The sequence below is a fragment of the Anopheles coustani genome (assembly GCF_943734705.1).
Source record: "Anopheles coustani chromosome X unlocalized genomic scaffold, idAnoCousDA_361_x.2 X_unloc_15, whole genome shotgun sequence".
NCBI lineage: Eukaryota > Metazoa > Arthropoda > Insecta > Diptera > Culicidae > Anopheles > Anopheles coustani.
In genome coordinates, this window is record NW_026525104.1 from 192,501 (window position 1) to 211,866 (window position 19,366).

The 19,366-nt window shown below is 40.6% G+C and overlaps 1 non-coding gene across 1 annotated transcript; it reads right to left on the minus strand.

Annotated features, from left to right (window-relative positions):
• Positions 1 to 408: 408 nt before the first annotated feature.
• LOC131270158 (5.8S ribosomal RNA) lies at positions 409 to 563 on the minus strand. Its single transcript, XR_009179283.1, has one exon. It is a non-coding gene; the product is annotated as a 5.8S ribosomal RNA (ribosomal RNA).
• Positions 564 to 19,366: the final 18,803 nt, after the last annotated feature.

A 19,366-nucleotide genomic window follows, 5' to 3' on the forward strand; every position in this document is an offset into this window, starting at 1 on the left:
TTAACGGGCTGTTAGCCCGCGTGTGGTTTAACTCACTGATACCTTCCTTTGCCCATACGCTAGTTTGTTTGTGTTCCTTTGGTCAACTTCCATACTTGAATCATTTGTGCTATTCGCTGCTGCTTCGACGCTACTTTGACATCTTCGCTTCTATTTAAATAAATAAATAAGCTGAAGCTAGACATCAGTAAACACCACCACAGACACCACAAGCACGCCTTCTCCTCGTACTTCCGCCTCACGCGGGAACACGACGCTCTAAATACTTCGAATTCCAATGCCAGTATATTGTAAACCACGGGTTCTTTAATGCTAGCGGGTCGTCGCGACCCTAGTTAACATCATGGTGCACGTCTCGTGACGGGTGTCACGGCGTAGTTAAATGTATGCGATACATTTCTCAAATATAAGCGCTCAGTCATCTGTACATCATGGTAGGTTCCCACGACGTGCAATATGCGTTCAACTTATCAATGTTCATGTGTCCTGCAGTTCACATTATGACGCGCAGTTAGCTGCGGTCTTCATCGATCCATGAGCCGAGTGATCCACTGCCGAGGGTGACTAACTTGCGTAAGCCGCCGCTGTGCGCGTATACCCGTTCCCCGTAGGGAGGAGCAAGCCGCCGCTTAGAGACGAAGCATAAAGTGTCCTCATTCCACATAGGGCAAGCTGGATGAATCCATTTTACCCAGGACGGCCGAAGCGGCGTGGACCAGGGGAGAACTGAACTTTATACTTCACACCACAGTAAGTCTACGTGTCCTCTTCCACATAGGGCAAGCTAGAACTAACTATCTTACCCAGGACTGCCGAAGCAGCGTGGACCAGGGGAGGAACACACTTTTCATAGAAACGTAAGGCATCCATGACTGCCATAGTGCGTAAGCCGCCGCTGTGCGCGTAAACCCGTTCCCCGTAGGGAGGAGTCAAGCCGCCGCTTAGAGACGAAGTATGAAGTGTCCTCTTCCACATAGGGCAAGCTAGAATGAACTATCTTACCCAGGACCGCCGAAGCAGCGTGGACCAGGGGAGAACTGAACTTTATACTTCACACCACAGTATTGAGTAATGTGCCCTCTTCCACATAGGGCAAGCTGGAATGTTCCATTTTACCCAGGACGGCCGAAGCGGCGTGGACCAGTGGAGGACTACACAATCATGAGGTTTGATATCGACTTGTGTGTTTCAATAGGATACCGATGGTATGGTTTGAACCGATTTGATTTAGCCATTCTGAAGTCATCACTTGGTTGAAGCGCTGAACTAGGGAGGCATCGTTTACATATATATTGGTTTTCGCATGCTCTACTAGGTTAATGTCATGAGGTTGGCTATCGAGCATGCCCAAGTGATGACTTGATTGTGTGCTTGCTTGAATTCTTCACATTTCATACCATCGGTTAGTTGTCGAATCATTCCTCGATCATAACCTTCGTTCTTGGTTCATGTATGCTCTCTTCCACATAGGGCAAGCTAGAATTAACTATCTTACCCAGGACCGCCGAAGCAGCGTGGACCAGGGGAGAACTATACTTTGTCTTGTATGCCCTCTTCCACATAGGGCAAGCTAGAACTAACTATCTTACCCAGGACCGCCGAAGCAGCGTGGACCAGTGGAGGACTATACTTTGTTCATAACACCACAGTATTGAGTAATGTGCCCTCTTCCACATAGGGCAAGCTAGAATGAACTATCTTACCCAGGACCGCCGGAGCAGTGTGGACCAGTGGAGGACTACACAATCATGAGGTTTGATATCGACTTGTGTGTTTCAATAGGGTACCGATGGTATGTTTTGAACCGATTTGATTTAGCCATTCTGAAGTCATCACTTGGTTGAAGCGCTGAACTAGGGAGGGGCATCGTTTACATATATATTGGTTTTCGCATGCTCTACTAGGTTAATGTCATAGGGTTGGCTATCGAGCATGCCCAAGTGATTACTTGATTGTGTGCTTGCTTGAATTCTTCACATTTCATACCATCGGTTAGTTGTCGAATCATTCCTCGATCTAACCTTCGTTCTTGGTTCATGTATGCTCTCTTCCACATAGGGCAAGCTAGAATTAACTATCTTACCCAGGACCGCCGAAGCAGCGTGGACCAGGGGAGAACTATACTTTGTCTTGTATGCCCTCTTCCACATAGGGCAAGCTAGAACTAACTATCTTACCCAGGACCGCCGAAGCAGCGTGGACCAGTGGAGGACTATACTTTGTTCATTACACCACAGTATTAAGTATGGTGTCCTCTTCCACATAGGGCAAGCTAGAACTAACTATCTTACCCAGGACCGCCGAAGCAGTGTGGACCAGGGGAGGACTATACTTTATACTTCACACACTAGCCATACTGAAGTCATCACTTGGTTGAAGCGCTGAACTACGGCGGGGTAATCGTTTACAGGTTATAATCATATAGCTGCATGCTCATTAGTAGATAATGGAATATTGTATGGCAATATGAGCATGCCCAAGTGATGACTTTGTTTCAAGCTCAACAGGTAGGGTATTGAGTCCTCTTCCACATAGGGCAAGCTAGAATGAACTATCTTACCCAGGACCGCCGGAGCAGCGTGGACCAGTGGAGGACTCTATACTTTATACTTCACACCACAGTATTGAGTACTTCTTGCATAAAGCCCCTAATGAGAACCACGAGGGCTCTCTCAATGTAGAACCACAAGGGCTCTAGTACCGATTCTCTCGGTACGGCTTGGTCCGTGTTCCTTTATGCTTGTACTCTTAGAAAGTCTCAACCCGGAGGTCTTGACTTTGATTGTCATAGTTGGACTACGACGGGGCATCCGACCATTGCTGATCGAACACCCCTGATTCACCATCTTTCGGGTAGGCGGTACGCGTACCTCCGGACGCGGAAGTCTCAACCCGGAGGTCTTGACTTTGATTGTCATAGTTGGACTACGACGGGGTATCCGACTCATCGAATACCCCAGAAGCACACCATCTTTCGGGTAGGCGGTACGCGTACCTCCGGACGCGGAAAGTCTCAACCCGGAGGTCTTGACTTTGGTTGTCATAGTTGGACTATGACGGGGCATCCGACCATTGCTGATCGAACACCCCTGTTACACCATCTTTCGGATAGGCGGTGCGCGACACCACCGACGCGGAAAGTCTCAACCCGGAGGTCTTGACTTTATATTGTTGGATAGTCCTCTTCCACTATAGGGCAAGCTGGAAATATTCCATTTTACCCAGGACTGCCGAGGCAGCGTGGACCAGGGGAGAACTTCACGGAATCTTCAGGCATCCATGATTGCCATAGTGCGTAAGCCGCCGCTGTGCGCGTCAACTCGTTCCCCGTGAGGAGGAGTCTAGCCGCCGCTAAAAGACGAAGCATTAAGTGTCCTCATTCCACTATAGGGCAAGCTAGAATTAACTATCTTACCCAGGACCGCCGAAGCAGCGTGGACCAGGCGAGGACTACTTTATACTTCACACCACAGTATTGAGTACGACTTGCATAAAGCCCCTAATGAGAACCACGAGGGCTCTCTCAATGTAGAACCACAAGGGCTCTAGTACCGATTCTCTCGGTACGGCTTGGTCCGTGTTCCTTTATGCTTGTACTCGCGGAAAGTCTCAACCCGGAGGTCTTGACTTGGATTGTCATAGTTGGACTACGACGGGGCATCCGACCATTGCTGATCGAACACCCCTGATTCACCATCTTTCGGATAGGAGGTGCGCCCACCTCCGACGCGGAAGTCTCAACCCGGAGGTTCGGACTTAGAGTTTTTCCCATTTAAAAGTTTTTCTCTTAGCCATACTGAAGTCATCACTTGGTGAACGATTGAACTAGGGCGGGTTAATCGTTTATAGGTATCATGTGGTTTGCATGCTCTCTTAGGTTAAGGTCATGTGGTTGGCTATCGAGCATGCCCAAGTGATGACTTTGTTTCACGCTTGCTTGATTTCTTCATGATTCCCTGTTATATAGTGTAATCATTCGAGAACAGGGAATCTTTGGTTTTGCTCAACAGGTATTGGATGTCCACTTGGTATCTAGATCGCATTAAGTCTCAACCCGCAGGTTCGGACTTGTATAGTGACATCTTGTGACGGTCTTGAGTCTCAACCCGCAGGTTCGGACTACTAAGTGTTTGATCGAATATAATATGGCAACTTGTGCCTAAGTCTCAACCCGCAGGTTCGGACTTCTGTTTATTTGGCCAATGTATGTATAAGGCAACTTGTGCCTAAGTCTCAACCCGCAGGTTCGGACTTGTGTATTTGTTCGAAGTCATGTATAAGGCAACGTGTGCCTAAGTCTCAACCCGCAGGTTCGGACTTGTTAGTGTTTCGTCAACTTTCATATGGCAACTTGTGCCTAAGTCTCAACCCGCAGGTTCGGACTTGTGTATTTGTTCGAAGTCATGTATAAGGCAACTTGTGCCTAAGTCTCAACCCGCAGGTTCGGACTTGTGTATTTGTTCGAAGTCATGTATAAGGCAACTTGTGCCTAAGTCTCAACCCGCAGGTTCGGACTTGTGTATTTGTTCGAAGTCATGTATAAGGCAACGTGTGCCTAAGTCTCAACCCGCAGGTTCGGACTTCTATAGTGTTTCAACACATCCCTACTTAAAGGCATCTCGGACTTAGTCGATTTTTCATAAATTCTAAGAAATTCATATATTAGGATGCTGCGAGATGAATGGGATGCTGCATGGAGATGAATCTTGATCTTCTTCATCTCCCATCTTAATTCAGCATCCCTACTTAAAGGCATCTCGGACTAAGTCGATTTTTCATTAATTCTAAGAAATTCATATGTTAGGATGCTGCAAGATGAATGGGATGCTGCATGGAGATGAATCTTGATCTTCTTCATCTCCCATCTTAATACAGCATCCCTACTTAAAGGCATCTCGGACTTAGTCGATTTTTCATAAATTATAGGAAATTCATATGTTTGGATGCTGCGAGATGAATGGGATGCTGCATGTAGATGAATCTTGATCTTCTACATCTCCCATCTCAAAACAGCATCCCTACTTAAAGGCATCTCGGACTTAGTCAATTTTTCATAAATTCTAAGAAAAACATATGTTATGAAGCTGCGAGATGAATGGGATGCGGCATGGAGATGAATCTTGATCTTCTTCATCTCCCAACACAATACAGCATCCCTACTTAAAGGCATCTCGGACTTAGTCGATTTTTCATAAATTCTAAGAAATTCATATGTTAGGATGCTGCGAGATGAATGGGATGCTGCATGGAGATGAATCTTGATCTTCTTTATCTCCCATCTTAATACAGCATTCCTACTTAAAGGCATCTCGGACTTAGTCGATTTTTCATATATTCTAAGAAATTCATATGTTAGGATGCTGCGAGATGAATGGGATGCTGCATGGAGATGAATCTTGATCTTCTTCATCTCCCGTCTTAATACAGCATCCCTTCTTAAAGGCATCTCGGACTTAGTCGATTTTTCAAAAATTCTAAGAAATTCATATGTTAGGATGCTGCGAGATGAATGGGATGCTGCATTGAGATGAATCTTGATCTTATTCATCTCCCATCTCAATACAGCATCCCTACTTAATTCATCTCGGACTTAGTCGATTTTTCATAAATTCTAAGAAATTCATATGTTAGGATGCTGCGATATGAATGGGATGCTGCATGGAGATGAATCTTGATCTTCTTCATCTCCCATCTTAATACAGCATCCCTACTTAAAGGCATCTCGGACTTAGTCGATTTTTCATAAATTCTAAGAAATTCATATGTTAGAATGCTGCGAGATGAATGGGATGCTGCATGGAGATGTATCTTGATCTTCTTCATCTCCCATCTTAATACAGCATCCCTACTTAAAGGCATCTCGGACTTAGTCGAAATTTCATAAATTCTAAGAAATTCATATGTTAGGATGCTGCGAGATGAATGGGATGCTGCATGGAGATGAATCTTGATCTCCTACATCTCCCATCTTTATACAGCATCCCTACTTAAAGGCATCTCGGACTTAGTCGATTTTTCATAAATTCATAGAAATTCATATGTTAGGATGCTGGGAGATGAATAGGATGCTGCATGGAGATGAATCTTGATCTCCTACATCTCCCATCTTAATACAGCATCCCTACTTAGAGGCATCTCGGACTAAGTCGATTTTCATAAATTCTAAGAAATTCATATGTTAGGATGCTGCGAGATGAATAGGATGCTGTATGGAGATGAATCTTGATCTTCTCCATCTCCCATCTTAATACAGCATCCCTACTTAAAGGCATCTCGGACTTAGTTGATTTTTCATAAATTCTAAGAAATTCATATGTTCGGATGCTGCGAGATGAATAGGATGCTGCATGGAGATGAATCTTGATCTTCTTCATCTCCCATCTTAATACAGCATCCCTACTTAAAGGCAACTCGGACTTAGTCGATTTTTCATAAATTCTGAGAAATTCATATGTTAGGATGCTGCGAGATGAATAGGATGCAGCATGGAGATGAATCTTGATCTTCTTCATCTCCCATCTTAATACAGCATCCCTACTTAAAGGCAACTCGGACTCAGTCGATTTTTCATAAATTCTGAGAAATTCATATGTTAGGATGCTGCGAGATGAATGGGATGCTGCATGGAGATGAATCTTGATCTCCTACATCTCCCATCTCAATACAGCATCCCTACTTAAAGGCATCTCGGACTTAGTCGATTTTTCATAAATTCTAAGAAAAACTTATGTTGGGATGCTGCGAGATGAATGGGATGCTGCATGGAGATGAATCTTGATCTTCTTCATCTCCCATCTTAATACAGCATCCCTACTTAAAGGCATCTCGGACTTAGTCGATTTTTCATAAATTCTATGAAAAACATGTGTTAGGATGCTGGGAGATGAATGGGATGCTGCATGGAGATGCATCTTGATCTTCTTCATCTCCCATCTTAATACAGCATCCCTTCTTAAAGGCATCTCGGACTTAGTCGATTTTTCATAAATTCTAAGAAAAACATATGTTAGGATGCTGGGAGATGAATGGGATGCTGCATGGTGATGAATCTTGATCTTCTTCATCTCCCATCTTAATACAGCATCCCTACTTAAAGGCATCTCGGACTTAATCGATTTTTCATAAATACTAAGAAAAACATATGTTAGGATGCTGCAAGATGAATGGGATGCTGCATGGAGATGAATCTTGATCTTCTTCATCTCCCATCTTAATGCAGCATCCCTAATTAAAGGCATCTCGGACTTAGTCGATTTTTCATAAATTCTAAGAAAAACATATGTTAGGATGCTGCGAGATGAATGGGATGCTGCATGGAGATGAATCTTGATCTTCTTCATCTCCCATCTTAATACAGCATTCCTACTTAAAGGCATCTCGGACTTAATCGATTTTTCATAAATACTAAGAAAAACATATGTTAGGATGCTGCAAGATGAATGGGATGCTGCATGGAGATAAATCTTGATCTTCTACATCTCCCATCTTAAAACAGCATCCCTTCTTAAAGGCATCTCGGACTTAGTCGATTTTTCATAAATTCCAAGAAAAACATATGTAAGGATGCTAGGAGATGAATGGGATGCTGCATTGAGATGAATCTTGATCTTCTTCATCTCGCATCTTAATACAGCATCCCTACTTAAGAGCATCTCGGACTTAGTCGATTTTTCATAAATTCTAAGAAATTCATATGTTAGGATGCTGCGAGATGAATGGGATGCTGCATTGAGATGAATCTTGATCTTCTTCATCTTCCATCTCATTACAGCATCCCTACTTAAACGCATCTCGGACTTAGTCGATTTTTCATAAATTCTGAGAAATTCATATGTTAGGATGCTGCGAGATGAATAGGATGCAGCATGGAGATGAATCTTGATCTTCTTCATCTCCCATCTTAATACAGCATCCCTACTTAAAGGCAACTCGGACTCAGTCGATTTTTCATAAATTCTAAGAAATTCATATGTTAGGATGCTGGGAGATGAATGGGATGCTGCATGGAGATAAATCTTGATCTTCTTCAACTCCCATCTTAATACAGCATCCCTACTTAAAGGCAACTCGGACTTAGACGATTTTTCATAAATTCTAAGAAATTCATATGTTAGGATGCTGCGAGATGAATGGGATGCTGGTTGGAGATGAATCTTGATCTTCTTCATCTCCCATCTCAATACAGCATCCGTACTTAAAGGCATCTCGGACTTAGTCGATTTTTCATAAATTCTAAGAAAAACATATGTTAGGATGCTGCGAGATGAATGGGATGCTGCATGGAGATGAATCTTGATATTCTTCATCTCCCATCTTAATACAGCATCCCTAGTTAAAGGCATCTCGGACTAAGTCGATTTTTCATAAATTCTAAGAAAAACATATGTTAGGATGCTGCGAGATGAATGGGATGCTTCATGGAGATAAATCTTGATCTTCTACATCTCCCATCCTAATACAGCATCCCTACTTAAAGGCATCTCGGACTTAGTCGATTTTTCATAAATTCTTAGAAATTCATATGTTAGGATGCTGCGAGATGAATCAGATGCTGCATGGAGATGAATCTTGATCTTCTTCATCTCCCATCTCAATACAGCATCCCTACTTAAAGGCATCTCGGACTTAGTCGATTTTTCATAAATTCTTAGAAATTCATATGTTAGGATGCTGCGAGATGAATCAGATGCTGCATGGAGATGAATCTTGATCTCCTACATCTCCCATCTCAATACAGCATCCCTACTTTAAGGCATCTCGGACTTAGTCGATTTTTCATAAATTCTTAGAAATTCATATGTTAGGATGCTGCGAGATGAATGGGATGCTGCATGGAGATGAATCTTGATCTCCTACATCTCCCATCTCAATACAGCATCCCTACTTAAAGGCATCTCGGACTTAGTCGATTTTTTATAAATTCATAGAAATTCATATGTTAGGATGCTGCGAGATGAATGATTTGCTGCATGGAGATGAATCTTGATCTCCTACATCTCCCATCTCAATACAGCATCCCTTCTTAAAGGCATCTCGGACTTAGTCGATTTTTTATAAATTCATAGAAATTCATATGTTAGGATGCTGCGAGATGAATGGGATGCTGCATGGAGATGAATCTTGATCTTCTTCATCTCCCATCTTAATACAGCATCCCTACTTAAAGGCATCTCGGACTTAGTCGATATTTCATAAATTCTAAGAAATTAATATGTAAGGATGCTGGGAGATTAATGGGATGCTGCATGGAGATGAATCTTGATCTTCTTCATCTCCCATCATAATACAGCATCCCTACTTAAAGGCATCTCGGACTTAGTCGATTTTTCATAAATTCTAAGAAAAACATATGTTAGGATGCTGCGAGATGAATGGGATGCTGCATGGAGATGAATCTTGATCTTCTTCATCTCCCATCTTAATACAGCATCCCTACTTAAAGGCATCTCGGACTTAGTCGATTTTTCATAAGTTCTAAGAAAAACATATGTAAGGATGCTGCGAGATAAATGGGATGCTGCATGGAGATGAATCTTGATCTTCTTCATCTCCCATCTTAATACAGCATCCCTACTTAAAGGCATTTCGGACTTAGTCGATTTTTCATAAATTCTAAGAAAAACATATGTTAGGATGCTGCGAGAGGAATGGGATGCTGCATGGAGATGAGTCTTCATCTTCTTCATCTCCCATCTTAATACAGCATCCCTACTTAAAGGCATCTCGGACTTAGTCGATTTTTCATAAATTCCAAGAAAAACATATGTTAGGATGCTGCGAGATGAATGGGATGCTGCATGGAGATGAATCTTGATCTTCTTCATCTCCCATCTTAATACAGCATCCCTACTAAAAGGCATCTCGGACTTAGTTGATTTTTCATAAATTCTAAGAAAAACATATGTTAGGATGCTGCGAGATGAATGGGATGCTGCATGTAGCTGAATCTTGATCTTATTCATCTCCCATCTCAATACAGCATCCCTACTTAAAGGCATCTCGGACTTAGTCGATTTTTCATAAATTCAAAGAAATTCATATGTTAGGATGCTGCGAGATGAATGGGATGCTGCATGGAGATGAATCTTGATCTTCTTCATCTCCCATCTTAATACAGCATCCCTACTTAAAGGCATCTCGGACTTAGTTGATTTTTCATAAATTCTAAGAAAAACATATGTTAGGATGCTGCGAGATGAATGGGATGCTGCATGGAGATGAATCTTGATCTTCTTAATCTCCCAACTTAATACAGCATCCCTCTTTAAAGGCATCTCGGACTTAGTCGATTTTTCATAAATTCTAAGGAAAACATATGTTAGGATGCTGCGAGATGAATGGGATGCAGCATGGAGATGAATCTTGATCTTCTTCATCTCCCATCTTAATACAGCATCCCTGCTTAAAGGCATCTCGGACTTAGTCGATTTTTCATAAATTATAAGAAAAACATATGTTAGGATGCTGCGAGATGAATAAGATGCTGCATGGAGATAAATCTTGATCTTCTTCATCTCCCATCTTAAAACAGCATCCCTACTTAAAGGCATCTCGGACTTAGTCGATTTTTCATAAATTCTAAGAAAAACATATGTAAGGATGCTGGGAGATGAATGGGATGCTGCATGGAGATGAATCTGGATCTCCTACATCTCCCATCTCAATACAGCATCCCTACTTAAAGGCATCTCGGACTTAGTCGATTTTTCATAAATTCTAAGAAATTCATATGTTAGGATGCTAGGAGATAAATGGGATGCTGCATGGAGATGAATCTTGATCTCCTACATCTCCCATCTCAATACAGCATCCCTACTTAAAGGCTTCTCGGACTTAGTCGATTTTTCATAAATTCATAGAAATTCATATGTTAGGATGCTGGGAGATGAATGGGATGCTGCATGGAGATGAATCTTGATCTCCTACATCTCCCATCTCAATACAGCATCCCTACTTAAAGGCATCTCGGACTTATTCGATTTTTCATAAATTCATAGAAATTCATATGTTAGGATGCTGGGAGATGAATGGGATGCTGCATGGAGATGAATCTTGATCTTCTCCATCTCCCATCTTAATACAGCATCCCTACTTAAAGCCATCTCGGACTTAGTCGATTTTTCATAAATTCATAGAAATTCATATGTTAGGATGCTGCGAGATGAATGGGATGCTGCATGGAGATGAATCTTGATCTTCTCCATCTCCCATCTCAATACAGCATCCCTACTTAAAGCCATCTCGGACTTAGTCGATTTTTCATAAATTCATAGAAATTCATATGTAAGGATGCTGCGAGATGAATGGGATGCTGCATGGAGATGAATCTTGATCTCCTACATCTCTCATCTCAATACAGCATCCCTACTTAAAGGCATCTCGGACTTAGTCGATTTTTCATAAATTCTAAGAAATTCATATGTTAGGATGCTGGGAGATGAATGGGATGCTGCATGGAGATGAATTTTGATCTCCTACATCTCCCATCTCAATACAGCATCCCTACTTAAAGCCATCTCGGACTTAGTCGAATTTTCATAAATTCATAGAAATTCATATGTAAGGATGCTGCGAGATGAATGGGATGCTGCATGGAGATGAATCTTGATCTCCTACATCTCTCATCTCAATACAGCATCCCTACTTAAAGGCATCTCGGACTTAGTCGATTTTTCATAAATTCTAAGAAATTCATATGTTAGGATGCTGGGAGATGAATGGGATGCTGCATGGAGATGAATCTTGATCTTCTACATCTCCCATCTTAATACAGCATCCCTACCTCAAGCCATCTCGGACTTAGTCGATTTTTCATAAATTCATAGAAATTCATATGTTAGGATGCTGCGAGATGAATGGGATGCTGCATGGAGATGAATCTTGATCTTCTCCATCTCCCATCTCAATACAGCATCCCTACTTAAAGCCATCTCGGACTTAGTCGATTTTTCATAAATTCATAGAAATTCATATGTAAGGATGCTGCGAGATGAATGGGATGCTGCATGGAGATGAATCTTGATCTCCTACATCTCCCATCTCAATACAGCATCCCTACTTAAAGGCATCTCGGACTTAGTCGATTTTTCATAAATTCTAAGAAATTCATATGTTAGGATGCTGGGAGATGAATGGGATGCTGCATGGAGATGAATTTTGATCTCCTACATCTCCCATCTCAATACAGCATCCCTACTTAAAGCCATCTCGGACTTAGTCGAATTTTCATAAATTCATAGAAATTCATATGTAAGGATGCTGCGAGATGAATGGGATGCTGCATGGAGATGAATCTTGATCTCCTACATCTCTCATCTCAATACAGCATCCCTACTTAAAGGCATCTCGGACTTAGTCGATTTTTCATAAATTCTAAGAAATTCATATGTTAGGATGCTGGGAGATGAATGGGATGCTGCATGGAGATGAATCTTGATCTCCTACATCTCTCATCTCAATACAGCATCCCTACTTAAAGGCATCTCGGACTTAGTCGATTTTTCATAAATTCTAAGAAATTCATATGTTAGGATGCTGGGAGATGAATGGGATGCTGCATGGAGATGAATCTTGATCTTCTACATCTCCCATCTTAATACAGCATCCCTACCTCAAGCCATCTCGGACTTAGTCGATTTTTCATAAATTCTAAGAAATTCATATGTTAGGATGCTGCGAGATGAATGGGATGCTGCATGGAGATGAATCTTGATCTTCTTCATCTCCCATCCTAATACAGCATCCCTACTTAAAGGCATCTGGGACTTAGTCGATTTTTCATAAATTCTAAGAAATTCATATGTTAGGATGCTGCGAGATGAATGGGATGCTGCATGGAGATGAATCTTGATCTTCTTCATCTCCCATCTCGATACAGCATCCCTACTTAAAGGCATCTCGGACTTAGTCGATTTTTCATAAATTCTAAACAATTCATATGTTAGGATGCTGCGAGATGAATGGGATGCTGCATGGAGATGAATCTTGATCTTCTTCATCTCCCATTTTAATACAGCATCCCTACTTAAAGGCATCTCGGACTTAGTCAATTTTTCATAAATTCTTAGAAATTCATATGTTAGGATGCTGCGAGATGAATGGGATGTTGCATGGAGATGAATCTTGATCTTCTTCATCTCCCATCTAAATACAGCATCCCTACTAAAAGGCATCTCGGACTTAGTCGATTTTTCATAAATTCTAAGAAAAACATATGTTAGGATGCTGGGAGATGAATGGGATGCTGCATGGAGATGAATCTTGATCTTCTGCATCTCCCATCTTAATACAGCATCCCTACTTAAAGGCATCTCGGACTTAGTCGATTTTTCATAAATTCTGAGAAAAACATATGTTAGGATGCTGCGAGATGAATGGGATGCTGCATGGAGATAAATTTTAATCTTCTACATCTCCCATATCAATACAGCATCCCTACTTAAAGGCATCTCGGACTTAGTCGATTTTTCATAAATTCTACTAAATTCATATGTTAGGATGCTGCGATATGAATGAGATGCTGCATGGAGATGATTCTTGATCTTCTTTATCTCCCATCTTAATACAGCATCCCTACTTAAAGGCATCTCGGACTTAGTCGATTTTTCATAAATTCATAGAAATTCATATATAAGGATGCTGGGAGATGAACCGGCTGCTGCATGGAGATGAATCTTGATCTTCTTCATCTCCCATCTTAATACAGCATCCCTACTTAAAGGCATCTCGGACTTAGTCGATTTTTCATAAATTCTTAGAAAAACATATGTTAGGATGCTGCGAGATGAATGGGATGCTGCATGGAGATGAATCTTGATGTTCTGCATCTCCCATATTAATACAGCATCCCTACTTAAAGGCTTCTCGGACTTAGTCGATTTTTCATAAATTCTAAGAAAAACATATGTTAGGATGCTGCGAGATGAATGGGATGCTGCATGGAGATGAATCTTGATCTTCTTCATCTCCCATCTCAATACAGCATCCTTACTTAAGGGCATCTCGGACTTAGTCGATTTTTCATAAATTCTAAGAAAAACATATGTTAGGATGCTGGGAGATGAATGGGATGCTGCATGGAGATGAATCTTGATCTCCTACATTTCTCATCTCAATACAGCATCCCTACTTAAAGGCATCTCGGACTTAGTCGATTTTTCATAAATTCTCAGAAAAACATATGTTAGGATGCTGCGAGATGAATGGGATGCTGCATGGAGATGAATCTTGATCTTCTTCATGCCTACTTGAAGGCATCTCGGACTTAGTCGATTTTTCATAAATTCTAAGAAAAACATATGTTTGGATGCTGGGAGATGAATGGGATGCTGCATGGAGATGAATCTTGATATTCTTCATCTCCCATCTTAATACAGCATCCCTGCTTAAAGGCATCTCGGACTTAGTCGATTTTTCATAAATTCTAAGAAAAACATATGTAAGGATGCTGAGAGATGAATGGGATGCTGCATGGAGATGAATCTTGATCTTCTTCATCTCCCATCTCAATACAGCATCCCTACTTAAAGGCATCTCGGACTTAGTCGATTTTTCATAAATTAATGGAAAAACATATGTTAGGATGCTGGGAGATGAATGGGATGCTGCATGGAGATGAATCTTGGTCTGCATCATCTCCCATCTTAATACAGCATCCCTACTTAAAGGCATCTCGTACTTAGTCGATTTTTCATAAATTCTAAGAAAAACATATGTTAGGATGCTGCGAGATGAATAAGATGCTGCATGGAGATGAATCTTGATCTTCTTCATCTCCCATCTTAATACAGCATACCTACTTAAAGGCATCTCGGACTTAGTCGATTTTTCATAAATTCTAAGAAAAACATATGAAAGGATGCTGCAAGATGAATGGGATGCTGCATGGAGATGAATCTTGATCTTATTCATCTCCCATCTCAATACAGCATCCCTACTTTAAGGCATCTTGGACTTAGTCGATTTTTCATAAATTCTAAGAAAAACATATGAAAGGATGCTGCAAGATGAATGGGATGCTGCATGGAGATGAATCTTGATCTTATTCATCTCCCATCTCAATACAGCATACCTACTTAAAGGCATCTCGGACTTAGTCGATTTTTCATAAATTCTAAGAAATTCATATGTTAGGATGCTGCGAGATGAATGGGATGCTGCATGGAGATAAATCTTGATCTTCTAAATCTCCCATTTTAATACAGCATCCCTACTTAAAGGCATCTCGGACTTAGTCGATTTTTCATAAATTCTAAGAAAAACATATGAAAGGATGCTGCAAGATGAATGGGATGCTGCATGGAGATGAATCTTGATCTTATTCATCTCCCATCTCAATACAGCATCCCTACTTAAAGGCATCTCGGACTTAGTCGATTTTTAATAAATTCTAAGAAAAACATATGTTAGGATTCTGGGAGATGAATGGGATACTGCATGGAGATGAATCTTGATCTTCTTCATCTCCCATCTTAATACAGCATCCCTACTTAAAGGCATTTCGGACTTAGTTGATTTTTCATAAATTCTAAGAAAAACATATGTTAGGATGCTGGGAGATGAATGGGATGCTGCATGGAGATGAATCTTGATCTCCTACATCTCCCATCTCAATGCAGCATCCCTACTTAAAGCCATCTCGGACTTAGTCAATTTTTCATAAATTCTAAGAAAAACATATGTTAGGATGCTGCGAGATGAATGGGATGCTGCATTGAGATGAATCTGGATCTTCTTCATCTCTCATCTCAATACAGCATCCTTTCTTAAAGGCATCTCGGACTTAGTCGATTTTTCATAAATTCTAAGAAAAACATATGTTAGGATGCTGCGAGATGAATGGGATGCTGCATGGAGATGAATCTTGATCTTCTTCATCTCCCATCTTAATACAGCATCCCTACTTAAAGGCATCTCGGACTTAGTCGATTTTTCATTAATTCTAAGAAAAACATATGTTGGGATAATGCGAGATGAATGGGATGCTGCATGGAGATGAATCTTTATCTTCTTCATCTCCCGTCTTAATACAGCATCCCTACTTAAAGGCATCTCGGACTTAGTCGATTTTTCATAAATTCTAAGAAAAACATATGTTAGGATGCTGCGAGATGAATGGGATGCTGCATGGAGATGAATCTTGATCTTCTTCATCTCCCGTCTTAATACAGCATCCCTACTTAAAGGCATCTCGGACTTAGTCGATTTTTCATAAATTCTAAGAAAAACATATGTTAGGATGCTGCGAGATGAATGGGATGCTGCATTGAGATGAATCTTGATCTTCTTCATCTCCCATCTTAATACAGCATCCCTACTTAAAGGCATCTCGGACTTAGTCGATTTTTCATAAATTCTAAGAAAAACATATGTTCGGATGCTGCGAGATGAATGGGATGCTGCATGGAGATAAATCTTGATCTTCTAAATCTCCCATCTTAATACAGCATCCCTACTTAAAGGCATCTCGGACTTAGTCGATTTTTCATAAATTCTAAGAAAAACATATGTTAGGATGCTGCGAGATGAATGGGATGCTGCATGGAGATGAATCTTGATCTTCTAAATCTCCCATCTTAATACAGCATCCCTACTTAAAGGCATCTCGGACTTAGTCGATTTTTCATTAATTCTAAGAAAACAATATGTTAGGATGCTGCGAGATGAATGGGATGCTGCATGGAGATGAATCTTGATCTTCTCCATCTCCCATCTTAATACAGCATCCCTACTTAAAGGCATCTCGGACTTAGTCGATTTTTCATAAATTCTAAGAAAAACATATGTTAGGATGCTGCGAGATGAATGGGATGCTGCATGGAGATGAATCTTGATCTTCTTCATCTCCCATCTTAATACAGCATCCCTACTTAAAGGCATCTCGGACTTAGTCGATTTTTCATAAATTCTAAGAAAAACATATGTTAGGATGCTGGGAGATGAATGGGATGCTGCATGGAGATAAATCTTGATCTTCTTCATCTCCCATCTTAATACAGCATCCCTACTTAAAGGCATCTCGGACTTAGTCGATTTTTCATAAATTCTAAGAAAAACATATGTTAGGATGCTGGGAGATGAATGGGATGCTGCATGGAGATAAATCTTGATCTTCTTCATCTCCCATCTTAATACAGCATGACTACTTAAAGGCATCTCGGACTTAGTCGATTTTTCATAAATTCTAAGAAAAACATATGTTGGGATGATGCGAGATGAATGGGATGCTGCATGGAGATTAATCTTGATCTTCTTCATCTCCCATCTTAATACAGCATCCCTACTTAAAGGCATCTCGGACTTAGTCGATTTTTCATAAATTCTCAGAAAAACATATGTTAGGATGCTGCGAGATGAATGGGATGCTGCATGGAGATGAATCTTGATCTTCTTCATGCCTACTTGAAGGCATCTCGGACTTAGTCGATTTTTCATAAATTCTAAGAAAAACATATGTTTGGATGCTGGGAGATGAATGGGATGCTGCATGGAGATGAATCTTGATATTCTTCATCTCCCATCTTAATACAGCATCCCTGCTTAAAGGCATCTCGGACTTAGTCGATTTTTCATAAATTCTAAGAAAAACATATGTAAGGATGCTGAGAGATGAATGGGATGCTGCATGGAGATGAATCTTGATCTTCTTCATCTCCCATCTCAATACAGCATCCCTACTTAAAGGCATCTCGGACTTAGTCGATTTTTCATAAATTAATGGAAAAACATATGTTAGGATGCTGGGAGATGAATGGGATGCTGCATGGAGATGAATCTTGGTCTGCATCATCTCCCATCTTAATACAGCATCCCTACTTAAAGGCATCTCGTACTTAGTCGATTTTTCATAAATTCTAAGAAAAACATATGTTAGGATGCTGCGAGATGAATAAGATGCTGCATGGAGATGAATCTTGATCTTCTTCATCTCCCATCTTAATACAGCATACCTACTTAAAGGCATCTCGGACTTAGTCGATTTTTCATAAATTCTAAGAAAAACATATGAAAGGATGCTGCAAGTTGAATGGGATGCTGCATGGAGATGAATCTTGATCTTATTCATCTCCCATCTCAATACAGCATCCCTACTTTAAGGCATCTTGGACTTAGTCGATTTTTCATAAATTCTAAGAAAAACATATGTTAGGATGCTGCGAGACGAATGGGATGCTGCATGGAGATGAATCTTGATCTTATTCATCTCCCATCTCAATACAGCATCCCTACTTTAAGGCATCTTGGACTTAGTCGATTTTTCATAAATTCTAAGAAAAACATATGTTAGGATGCTGCGAGACGAATGGGATGCTGCATGGAGATGAATCTTGATCTCCTACATCTCCCATCTCAATACAGCATCCCTACTTAAAGGCATCTCGGACTTAGTCGATTTTTCATAAATTCTAAGAAAACCATATGTTAGGATGCTGGGAGATGATTGATATGCTGCATGGAGATGAATCTTGATCTCTTACATCTACTATCTCAATACAGCATCCCTACTTAAAGCCATCTCGGACTTAGTCGATTTTTCATAAATTCATAGAAATTCATATGTTACGATGCTGCGCGATGAATTCGATGCTGCATGGAGATGAATCTTGATCTCCTACATCTCCTTTCTCAATACAGCATCCCTACTTAAAGGCATCTCGGACTTAGTCGATTTTTCATAAATTCTAAGAAAAACATATGTTAGGATGCTGGGAGATGATTGGGATGCTGCATGGAGATGAATCTTGATCTCTTACATCTACTATCTCAATACAGCATCCCTACTTAAAGGCATCTCGGACTTAGTCGACTTTTCATAAATTCATAGAAATTCATATGTTAGGATGCTGCGAGATGAATGGGATGCTGCATGGAGATGAATCTTGATCTTCTTCATCTCCCATCTTAATACAGCATCCCTACTTAAAGGCATCTCGGACTTAGTCGATTTTTCATAAATTCTAAGAAAAACATATGTTAGGATGCTGCGAGAAGAATGGGATGCTGCATGGAGATAAATCTTGATCTCTTACATCTACTATCTCAATACAGCATCCCTACTTAAAGCCATCTCGGACTTAGTCGATTTTTCATAAATTCATAGAAATTCATATGTTAGGATGCTGCGAGATGAATGGGATGCTGCATGGAGATGAATCTTGATCTCCTTTATCTCCCATCTCAATACAGCATCCCTACTTAAAGGCATCTCGGACTTAGTCGATTTTTCATAAATTCTAAGAAAAACATATGTAAGGATGCTGGGAGATGAATGGGATGCTGCATAGAGATGAATCTTGATCTCCTACATCTCCCATCTTAAAACAGCATCCCTACTTAAAGCCATCTCGGACTTAGTCGATTTTTCATA